Source organism: Schistocerca serialis, chromosome 3 (assembly GCF_023864345.2).
Source record: "Schistocerca serialis cubense isolate TAMUIC-IGC-003099 chromosome 3, iqSchSeri2.2, whole genome shotgun sequence".
In the NCBI taxonomy this organism is placed as follows: Eukaryota; Metazoa; Arthropoda; class Insecta; order Orthoptera; family Acrididae; genus Schistocerca; species Schistocerca serialis.
In genome coordinates this window covers 466,866,050-466,879,002 of record NC_064640.1, presented here as the reverse complement: position 1 = coordinate 466,879,002, position 12,953 = coordinate 466,866,050, and positions in this window count along the sequence as shown.

Sequence of the window (12,953 nt, the reverse complement as noted above, 5' to 3'; positions counted from 1 at the left end):
TCCGACTTCAGGTTCTTTGAACGAAATGGTACTGAGTATGAAAAACTCGCTTTACTGGAGCTACCAGTATAAAACAGGGCTGTTCTTAACTCTAGCCAGGTGGCCTCCAAAACAATGCAAGCACTTTAAATTAGTAGCTGTACAGTCAGTTGACCGCTGTCCTGTGCCACATTTACTACATATGTCGAGACTACGGCCTTGCCTGCTGATACGGCCCAAATTGAGGCATTTGTAAAATTGGCGGTCAGGCGTAAGATACGAATGCAGTTTATACCAAGTCTCTGGGAGATAAACATATTTAAGAAAAATCGGTCAATTAAAAGTCAAAACTTGTGTTCGACTTCCAGCAGTAGCTGAATCCCCGTCACTAATATTTTCTTGGAGAATGTTCTCTTGCCAATCACATTAGCACATGATTCGATTTCAGAAAGTATTTACTGTTCTTCAAATTACAAAGTTACTCCTCGAATAACAGTTTGCTGACACCCCACGTAAGTAGATGCGAATTCGACAAAATTTTGTTTTCCAAATAAATCTGATTATAGTAAATGTTTTGCTGAAAGTGCCTTCATTCCTTCCCCTTCGATTTTGATGTTACTGTCAGATCTAGTATTAACCTTAGAACCCTGAAGTGAAGAAATATTTACATTGATACTAAAAAGGTGCAATTGTTACTTTTTCAAATTTTTTTCAAAGCAAGACAAGTTTTAGGTTATTCACTAGTTAATTACAATTATTAGATTTCCAGTGGTATGTCACATATCAAATTATGTACAACATGTCCTGTTTTATACACTACTGCAATCCTACATTTTACGAAAGTTAGCTATATTGATTTTGGTTTCAGTATGAGCCAAGTACACTAATTTCCCAACAGGAATGGGATGTAATCTCAGTAACACTGTTTCTCTTTTAGTACGTGAAGGGCGGGACAAATAAAAGTGGCCGCAAACCAAAGTTCCCGAATACCAAGAAGCAAGGCAGAGGAAAGGAAAATAGTTGATTTGGTAGGATTCTGAAGCATTTTTTGGTGAATGCAGCCACAATATATAGTGTGCGCGCACGTTTGGTAATGTTTTTTGTCTTGTTCAAAACAGATATTGTCTTATGGCATTTTGGGACTAAGCGTTGCATGGCATTCTTTGCCGGCACTTTGACACCATTAAACTTCTCAGCAAACATCTGGCCAAACCGTTTTCACAACGGCTTCCCGCTGATCCATAGCGAACACCATTCACTTCGAATTGTATCCACTTGTGTGGGTCACTTTTATTTGGCCCATCCAATGCATAGGTGCCACATTAATTTGGTTTACTGTGTTTTCAATAATTAGAGCATCTCTTTCATTAGCAGCTGTACTTGGAACATAATTATCGATATTAAGTGTAAGGGACTTATCTAACTTCTTTGTCTGCCTTTAGTTAATGCAAATTATGTATAACAATGCTCTTTGATGTAACATCCGTGTAAATATGTTAGTCATTATTTATGATAATTGATGTTATTGTTATTAATTTATGGATGTGAATTCAAAAGTAGTGTGCTGTAAAAGAATGTAAAAGTTAATACTACTCTTCCAAAATTGGTTCATGGACAGGGAAAATAGGTTTGTAATCATGTAAAACTTGGAGGGAAGATCCTCCGCAACGGAACTGGGTATGCGGGAATAGAAAGGGTGGATCAGGTGGTCGAACTGCAAGGCTCGTGTGTGGCATGAGTAAGTCGGTGGCTAGTAAGCAGTCATCTTGTGGACTGAAAGAGGTGAGAAGGACTGCATGATTATGTAATATAGTCCTGGATGCGGTACAGTCTGGAACCGCGCGACCGCTACGATCGCATGTTCGAATCCTCCCTCCGGCATTGATATGTGTGATGTCCTTAGGTTAGTTAGGTATAAGTAGTTCTTAGTTCTAGGGGACTGATGACCTCAGAAATTAAGTCCCATAGTGCTCAGAGACTTTTGAACTATTTTTTGGGTACGGTCAACACAACTGAGGATTCACCGATTTGCAAGCGAGCATTGAAATTATAGAGGAGAATTGTTATACGTAGGACAACTTAGTATAATATGAGAAGGCGATTGTTTCTTCTTTTTCCTTTACATGGTAGGAGAGATGTAGTGATTTATGTATTGGGGTTAGGTTCATAAATCTTGAATGTTAACAAGGAGCAAGACATGTCGCGAGTTAGAAAGGAATTGTATTAAAATTGACAATATGGTGGAACTGCATGAAATATGAATTTACGTGAGTCAGGAGAGCATCATACAGTTCATCCTGCAAAGCTGTCAGATCCGATAGGTGATGAGCATGACTATAACTATAGCGCGATCCACCAGGCGCCTCGTGCAGCGTCTAAGTCCGGTTGAAGGTCAACCGCCAATATGGCGGCGCACACAGCCATGCATTAACACCCACCCACCTCCCCAGGAGTCGGAACCCCTGCAACCCACACATAGATTATAATTAAATAATAATTAATTTAGAGATCTAAAAGATAAGAGCTTAAAGTTAAAGTAGACGTAGAATTAAAAAAAAAAAAAATTTCACGAGATAGATAAGGATGCTTCGCAACTTAATACAGAACAATAAAATAAAACATAAGATACAAAGGATGAAAAACTGAGCGATAGATAATCTGAGGCTCAACAGAGATCACAAAAAACAGACCCAGAGAGCATCCCAGAATGCCCCCGAGAGCATCCCAGAGTGGCCCACAGAGCATCCCAGAGTGTCCCTGAGAGCTAAAACACAAAGAAGAATCGCTTCTCTGCTTTTGGCAAGATCAATGTGTAGTAATGTTTAATAGATAAGAACACAGGCACACTTGGCGAATCATCGTCACCACCTGCAGCCAGTCCAAGGCTGGTGAAATTTACTGGTGGCACAGTAGGTATATATTGCGCTGGATGTAATACCCCGTGATAATGTCACGGGTAGGTTGTACTGGGGTGGCACATTTGCATTACTACTCATATTCCAAGTATGCATGCAGCCACTGTTGTCGAGTTGTGCATTTGATTCACGTAAAGTTTAACATGTTAGGAGCTGAATTTACCATCATGTGTTTTCCTTCCTGAATTTTGCCAACTGTAATTCACTTGGGTTTTGTCTTGTTTTGTGTTTATTGTTAATGTCGCTGCATCTCCTGTAACTTTGACTGAAATGCGTGGCAATGTCTGAAACGAAATAAATTCGTTCTAATAAACTCAGGAATTTGTCACACTTATGTATTTCATTTTATAGCTAGTCACTCTGTGCATAATTAAGGTAAGTATGTGATTACCCCACCCACTGATCTACTGCTAGTCCGAAAATTCGCATTCATCACCTCTGTTGTCAACAGTTTAGCTAGGGTGGTTAATTAGGAAAGAGGGATAGAGGGGTAACTAGCCATCATCATTTCTCACTCTCTTTAATAGTGAAAGGGGCTTACACAGAGAATGGCAGTGGTCACCCTGTGGGTGTTGTGGCAATGGGAAGTTATTTCTGATACTAGTCTCGACTGGGAAACTTTTATGTGAATAGAGAACTTCACGTATGTTACTCTCTGCTGGAAATAATGTCTTCAAAAAGTAACTTCGAAATTTACAGAGGTCCAGCAGTTAGCCCAGCTTCGTGACAGCGTAGCGGGCGAAGTACTGAGTGCTGAGTATCCATCAATTTCCGTTGGTCGATTTCGGGAACCACGCCAATAGGCCGACTCCAATTCCATGGAATGGCTCTGCTGCAGGGAGAAGTGGTAGCAGATGCCCTAGAGCTAATTGTACCACATGCTTCTGCCTCTATCATTCCTTACAGTAACTCACATGCAGACTAATGGATTGGTGGAGACATGGACAATGATACCTGTCTTGATTCTGTCTTGAGCCGCCACGAATCCCAGGTGACCAAATGTAGGAGCATCATGGAAATACTACACGACAACTGGCCTTCGACGTGCTGGGATAGTGAGCAATCATTTCTGTTCCAATGGATCATAAGTCCTCTTATGGAATTTTCAGTTCATTAATTGGGATTCTCGTTGGCTGGTTCGTCCTTCAAGGCATCTATCGTTTTCAGCAGTGCTGGATCTTCTATTTGTCCAGTAGCAATGTCATTTAACAAATCGACCACTGAGGTTACATCTATGCTGCTATGTTCCATCAAAGGATTCCTTGGAAGGCAGTAGGCGCCCTTGTGTTTGCATCCATTATTGTATACCACTGTACTCCTGAAGCGTTAGTGCTCATATCGACAGTTGGTCCTACAGATCTTGCTGTCTAGTGTAACGCCCCGAGGACAGAAAATCCCAATTAATAAACTTTGTGGAAACGTAAACTAGGGGAGTGAGTCATCTTGACAGTGACGGCAACTATTGACGATGAAACCTACACTGGCAATATTTTGATTAACACCTATATTACTCAAATTCTGAGAATATCATACAAAGTGGGGAGATAAAAGGAAAGGATTATCATAGATTCTTTATCAAACATCTATAGGATAAATTCAAAATCATATGAACGAGGGTTAAATCCAACAAAATAATTCAGTCAAAGATACCATTTACCATGGAAGAGAGTTGTAGCCACATCGAAAAGGAAATTCAATGGGGCTACACTGCAACTCGGATATGGAAATGTGCAGTTAGTTAGTTGCTCATGAGTCTCTCTGGAATACTTTTGCGATAGTTATCTGGACGCAAAACCTATTAGATTGTTTCTGTTTTGGAAGTTTGATAATTCGTGAGGTAGAGACTGAAGTATTGCTCAGTCATTCGCCTGATGAAAGTAAATCTTTACCGTTCTCAACGCGACGGGATAGTAAGACGAGTATTAGACTTCAATTGAGTGATACTGGTTTATCGGACTTAGCCTCCGTACTAATAAACAGTTACAAACCTTGAGAGCAATAGATCAAAGACGGGAAAACGATTCGTGGTAGGACACAATAAACCGAAGAAACGAAGAAATACAAGTACGCCGATTAGTCAAAAGTTGTCTTCAGCGTCACGACTGCTGAACTGAATAGAAGTTAATCTTGACTGATATATCGGTGTGGGTGTGTTGTAGGGACAATCAATTAATTACAGAAAGGAAAATAAATTCTGAGTCAAAAGATTATTCTTACGTGTCGCCGAACTCATTAAACGGACAATACAATGTGCATTAATGCAAGTTGATTGACTTTTTAAACATTTTAAATAACTAAGTGAGTACATGAATAATGGACAGTGAAAAGTGATTAGTTTGAACCTGTATTACGGCTTATTAAGAAATAAACATTTACTCCAACGTAAGTTATCTCTGGAGTTACGTCGGACCGTTGTTAATAACTTGACGTAGCAACGGAATTGTAGACAGCAAAATTTCATTCTGGCTATGTATGATGTGAAAAACGACCATAATGATGAAATCAAGAATCAAGATTTTATTTCATCACGGAACTAACCGGGCACCAAAATAAAAATAAACTATTGCAGTAAACCATTTTGCACAAGCTGAAAAGACTGTTGCAGAAAGATAACAGAATATTTCTAAACCACGCGAGGAGTTGTGTTCTTACGAGTGTTACAGGTGCTGTTCCAAGTCATACCGACCGGGACGAACATCGTTACGAGTCGCGTCTCCCCCCGGCGAGTGAAGAAGGAGGGAAGGGACCTCACACGAGTAACCTAGCATATAGAATAATATTCCATCACAGCGGTGACTAATTCGCCAAATAAATACGACTGGAAGTTGTTGATGGCCCAAGCAGCTGTAAGGCATTCTTTCTCAGTTGTTGGGTAGGTCATCTCTGGCTCTGAGAGTACACTGGACGCATAAGTTGTGGCCTTTTCAGTACTTCCAGAAATTTGCATTATAACTGGACGTATCCCACATTTGCTAGCAGTGATTTGAAGCTCGGTCGCGATATTTTTGTAATATTAATGCAATGCTAGTAGTGCTGACATTAGCGCCTCTTTAAGGAGAGGAAATGTCTCTCTTATATCAAATCCCAGGAAAATTAGGCGTCTCCCTGCAGTAGAACTTTCAAGGGATACACGTTAATGCAAAAACTTTTATCAATCGACAGCAGTATGGGCACATTGCGAGAAAACATTTGACAATAAGAACGAGTGACTGCTTTTATTTTTCTCTAAATCGTGGTGGATTCCTTTGCCATTCGTTATCTGTACAAATATTTTTATTTCTTTGGTGGTAAAGAGGCAATTTTCTATATTCAGATGGATGTCTTCTAACTTAATGCACTTCAACATAGTTGTCTGATAAATTAGATGTTTTTAGATGTCACCGAAGGAACGACAATATTGTCCATATAACAAAAAGCCATCGTCCATCTACGATGTCCAAGCAGGTTAGCAGTCATACATTTAAATTTGGCTGAAGAATTCCACAGTCTTAACATCATAACCATCAGAGACTGTCAGGAGTTATGAATGCAGTCTGTTCCCAGTCAACGTCTATTTGCCAGTACCCTGGGTCGATGTGGAGGAGGAGGAGGAGGAGATTAGTGTTTAACGTCCCATCGACAACGAGGTCATTGGAGACGGAGCACAAGCTCGGGTTAGGGAAGGATGGGGAAGGAAAGCGACCGTGCCCTTTCAAAGGAACCATACCGGCATTTGGCTGAAGTGATATAGGGAAATCACGGAAAACCTAAATCAGGATGGCCGGACGCGGGATTGAACCGTCGTCCTTCCGAATGCGAGTCCAGTGTGCTAACCACTGCGCCACCTCGCTCGGTTGGGTCGATGTCCATAGCTGATAAATAATTAGTGCCTATTAAGTAGTCCAGGGTGTTAGTAGGTAAACATAATTATTTACGATTTTGCTCAATCGTAGGTAGTCCATGGAGAAGAGAAATGTGCAGTCCTTCATGAGGATCACATGGGAAGACCATAGACTCTGAAGGTTTAATTATGTTATCATGCAGCACCTTTCCCAGTTCCCCCAGAATTACGTGTGGATTAGCCAACGACACTCTATACCAGTGCTGGCTACTAGGTGAATGGTCCCCAGTGCTGGTTCACACTCCAAGTGTGAACGCATTCGAAAACAGGCACGGAACGGCAAACACTCACCGACCTTGTTTTTTGGTCCGGTCAAATCCTACTGGCAATTCGATAGTATCTTCTTCATCTGCGTTGTCTGTAGTGGTACTGTTGCAGGATTCCTCGTCGATGACACTTAGCTGCCATTTCTGGCCTGTTTCGATTGTCCCTATGCACATACCTTAAGGCTGATCGCAACAGTGAAACAAACTTCTCATTGACCACCTATAAAGCATATTATGGTCGCTGGAATATAGATTTCTTTTGTAAGTCTGGATAGCTTGTCGCAATCGACAAAAGCTTTACACTTTGAGTGAGCATCTAGATTGAAGGCTGAAGCTCGTATCATAGATGGTGGGATAATGATGTATTCAACGGCAGACAATCGCCCAGCGCAAACAATTTACATGTGGTTGCTGGAACAGGTTAGTCCATCTGGAGCTGTGATCTTCCTCTGTCTTTGACTGCTAGTGATACATGCAAAAATCAAATCCACGACTCGACAACAGTGGCTGCATGCATACTTGGAATATGAGTAGTAATGCAACTGTGCCACCCCAGTACAACCTACCCGTGACATTATTACGGGGTATTAAATCCAGCGCAATATATACCAGCTGTGCCACCAGTAAATTTCTCCATCCTTGGACTGGCTGCAGGTGGTGACGATGATTCGCCAAGTGTGCCTGTGTGCACGCCGCTGCTGCACTGTCCTCAGATCTGCTGCATTGTGTTTAGACGATCTTTTCAATGTTATGGTCCTCCACACCACTTCCGTTTTTAGCTTCAAAACGTTCTCCACATTCATTATTCCCCAGTCTGCGCCATCTGCTGTTTTACGATGCTTTCCTAGCTTCTCTGTTTATCCCACCATGCCCATCTCCATTATTAGGCCAATGGTTGTTCCCGTAACCTTCTTTCATCTAATGGTTTCCTTTTTTTGAATATCCGTTCCTGTTATTGTAATTATCTTGCCACCACTAACATTGTGGTTTGCGAAAGTGTCCTTCACAATCGTGCGAAGCTGTGCTGAACGTTACACGCAAACTCATATTCATGTAGAATGTTACAGCAAACATTTATGTCAACATTGCATTTCCCAGCTAAAATTTTTTGGTAATGAAGCGAAGTGTTGTATAGAAGTGCTTGATTACATGTCCAGAAACTGATATTTCTTGATCGTGAATTCTAAGAATCTTACTGGGCTCTTGAATCCTGATACTCCATAAACTTATACTGCTCTGTGTTGTTGACTCCATGTTGTAGTTCTGAAATTGCTTCATGACTATTCTTGTCAGTTTGTTTACTAGTTGTAAACGCTTCACTCACCACACATCTCCATTCCTCCTTATCGCTCGAATACAGTTCCATAGAATCTGTTCCTTCTGTTTAGTTTTATTTCTGACCTTTTCCACCCTGTTTTCAACATCTTGACTACTCTTCTGCACCACATTTTTATTTTTTTTCTCTGGTCTATCAACTGTCCTCCCTTTCGTTTTAAAAAGTCTGTTAAGTCGAACCTCCTTCATTGCTACTTCTACCTGGAGAATGTAGCGAGTCTATGACAACTGCACGTTGGCTTAATTACTGTTACTCCTTTGGATTACGTTTGATTATCACTGCCTGGACATATAGGAGTACAGCCTTTTTCGTAACCTCTTGCATATTCTCATCCTTCAAACTGTCGTAGTTTCCTAATTGACGGTTATTTGCAATGTTATAGTCATGCTCAACACCTATCGGATCTGACAGCTTTGCAGGATGAACTGTATGTTGCTCTCCTGACTCACGTAAATTCATATTTCATGCAGTTCCACCATATTGTCAATTTTAATACAATTCCATTCTAACTCGCGACACGCCTTACTCCTTGTTAACATTCAAGATTTATGAACCTAACACCGATACATAAATTACTACACCTCTCCTACCATGTAAAGGAAAAAGAAGAAACAATCGGCTTCTCATATTATACTAAGTTGTCCTACATATAACAATTCTCCTCTATAATTTCAATGCTAGCTTGCAAATCGGTGAATCCTCAGTTGTCGGACCGTACCCAAAATCCACGTCTCTGAGCGCTATGGGACTTAATTTCTGAGGTCATCAGTCCCCTAGAACTAAGAAGTACTTATACCTAACTAACCTAAGGTCATCACACACATCGATGCCGGAGGGAGGATTCGAACCTGCGACCGTAGCGGTCGCGCGGTCACCGACTTACTCATGCCACACACGAGCCTTGCAGTTCTACCACCTGATCCACCTTTTCTATTCCCGCGTACCCAGTTCCGTTGCGGAGGAACTTCCCTCCAAGTTTTACTTGATTACAAACCTATTTCCCTGTCCATGAACCAATATTAGAAGAGTAGTATTAACTTTTACATTCTTTTATAGCACACTACATTTGAATTAACATCCATAAATTAATGACAATAACATCAATTATCATAAATAATGAATAATAAATTATGTTCCAAGCACAGCTGCTAATGAAAGAGATACTCTACTTATTGAAAACACGGTAAACCAAATTAATGTGGCCCCTATGCATAGGATGGGCCTAATAAAAGTGACCCACACAAGTGGATACGATTCGAAGTGAATGGTGCTCGCAGTGGATCAGCGGGAAGCCGTTGTGGAAATGGTTTGGCCAGATGTTTGCTGAGAAGTTTAATGGTGTCAAAGTGCCAGCAAAGAATGCCATGCAACGCTTAGTCCCAAAATGCCATAAGATAATTTCTGTTTTGAACAAGACAAAAAACATTACCAAACGTGCGCGCACACTAGATATTGTGGCTGCATTCACCAAAAAAATGCTTCAGAATCCTACCAAATCAACTATTTTCCTTTCCTCTGCCTTGCTTCTTGGTATTCGGGAACTTTGGTTTGCGGCCACTTTTATTTGTCCCGCCCTTCACGCACTGAAGGAGAAACAGTGTTATTGAGATTACATCCCATTCCTGTTGGGAAACTAGTGTACTTGGCTCATACTGAAACCAAAATCAATATAGCTAACTTTCGTAAAATGTAGGATTGCAGTAGTGTATAAAACAGGACATGTTGTACATAATTTGATATGTGACATACCACTGGAAATCTAATAATTGTAATTAACTAGTGAATAACCTAAAACTAGTCTTCCGTTGAAAAACATTTGAAACAGTAACAAATGCACCTTTTTAGTATCAATGTAAATTTTTCCTCACTTCAGGGTTCTAAGGTTAATACTAGATCTGACAGTAACATCAAAATCGAAGGGGAAGGAATGAAGCCACTTTCAGCAATACATTTACTATAATCAGATTTATTTGGAAACCAAAATTTTGTCGAATTCGCATCTACTTACGTGGGGTGTCAGCAAACTGTTATTCGAGGAGTAACTTTGTAATTTGACGAACAGGAAATACTTTCTGAAATCGAATCATGTGCTAATGTGATTGGCGAGAGAACATTCTCCAAGAAAATATTAGTGACGGGGATTCAGCTACTGCTGGAAGTCAAACACAAGGTTTGACTTTTAATTGACCGATTTTTCTCAAATATGTTTATTTCCCAGAGACTTGGTATAAACTGCATTCATATCTTACGCCTGACCGCCAATTTTACAAATGCCTCAATTTGGGCCGTATCAGCAGGCAAGGCCGTAGTCTCGACATATGTAGTAAATGTGGCACAGGACAGCGGTCAACTGACTGTACAGCTACTAATTTAAAGTGCTTGCATTGTTTTGGAGGCCACCTGGCTAGAGTTAAGAACAGCCCTGTTTTATACTGGTAGCTCCAGTAAAGCGAGTTTTTCATACTCAGTAACATTTCGTTCAAAGAACCTGAAGTTAGATTCTGTGAAAATCATATGCCATTGTCACAGTAGACTCTCTTATTGACAGTAACTATTAACATATATTCTATTCTGAAATGTGAGTCGACATTTTTGTGTACACAATTATAGCTCATTCCATGCTTTTCATTGGACTCTTCATGAGCAAGCTGGTTTCTCTTCACCATCGATACCTCAGCACCTTCACCTGACATTCATGCGCACATAGTGTTTACCGGTAAATCGACAGTTTAGTAGACGTGATGGATTCCAGAGGATTCCAGACTCAGGAAGCTTCAATGCTGTCTTTCGACTGGAGAGGATGTGTCGGAAATCCTATGAAGTTAACGCCTGTGTCATAGCTCAGACGATGGAAAAATTAGTGGCAGTAATCAATCGACAGATTACACCTGGAGTGTGATATTTAATATTGTGTGATACTCTCTACCAGGGTTGAGTTAGACATCAATGATTTCCTTAAAGGAATTATAAGTATTATTTCGAATCGTTGTTTTCAGGATAGCTCAGTGGAATGTTCTGTCAGCCAGTCAACCACTGTCAATAGAGAATTCGTGCTAAGTGAACCTCAAACAAAGCTTACATTTCAGAAACGTGGGTCAGACAGGACGGAAATATCAAGTTAGAAGGTTCTCTGTGATTAGGTAATATACACCAGACGGGAAAGGAAGAGTTGCTATCCTGCTACGGAAAGAAGTTGCATTTTCGGAAATATGGATCAATTCCCCTATCACAGTGCTGACTACAATAGTATGAATTAAATGAAGTTGTGTATCGTTCACTATGTTATCTGGCTATTGCTCCCCCTGTAGCTAGATAAGCGAAGCAGTCCCAGATCTCTGTGGGGATTTCAACGCCCACAGCACGAGTTGAAGAGATTTGTACACAAAAGCTTTGAGTATGTAATATAAGATAATCAGTTTGTTATCCGCAATTATGGTTCTCCTCCCCTAGTGTCTCTTCCACGCAAAGGTCGCTGTGTTGTACGTCTCACATCACGATAGCCAGTAATCGTCAGTGTTTGTACTTGGACGATACGGTATGACACATTAGAATCAGTTTATTCCATGTTATTCTGACTATATAAGTGTCGGCAATAGACATGGCATTCTTTCCTAACACCTACTGGAACTTTTTTAGAAAACATACTGGCAGTCATACACTAAATCAATACAGAATGCCGAAGTACCAGAAACTGGCACGGCTTATGTAACCTACTACGCGTTCTTCAAAGTATTAAATGGTGTGGCAGATCTCGCTATCCCCAAACGACATCCTAAGTCGTTACAAATTAGAAATTACGTGTTACGATGCAATACGTGGGTTATTCGGAAAATAATGAACGATCGGTCACGAAATGGAAAACACAGACATTTTAAAACGTAAATTTTTGTAGCAAGATAAGTTATCGTTAAGAGGTGAATAGACATACTAAGACGTCATATATGTGAAGCACAATAAGTAAGCCCAGGAAGTGTAACTGGAACCGCGACCAAAGCGGAATGAATGGCAACTGGTTGGAAGATGTGCTTCACAACTTGGCTGCTCCTTATGTCTTCTGTCCTGCTACTTCCTCAGTAGCCATAGTAGTCGACCATTTTTTGTACTGATGGTTTTAGTAGAGAGCGTTAAAGAATGTTCGGAAGTCATCGACGAATTCTGCCCGTAGAATCGATTATGTTCACTGTTATACGCTCTCCAACGTGCCAGATCGTGCACTGAATGCACTTCTATGAATTTTCAACAACTTATAGATGAAAAGTCTTTCCAAGTAACAGATATAAAACAATCCACATCTGTCTGCAACATCCGCTCTGCCCCTCTCTGAGTCCGGCATCAGAGCCCAACGCAAACCAATGGGAAATGGAACGGGTATTCTGCTGAACTGCCCTTGCTTATCTGCGGATGGCACAGCACGCAGAACTCTCCTAAATCGCCTTAGCCCACAGCTAGAACGTGCAATGAGATCTCCAAAAGTGTCTCGACGGAAGAAAAAGAAGTGATATCCTGCACATGGATTTAATGAGATGTAATTGATTTGGATATTAAATTGACACAAATTTGCATCTAAAAATATGGCC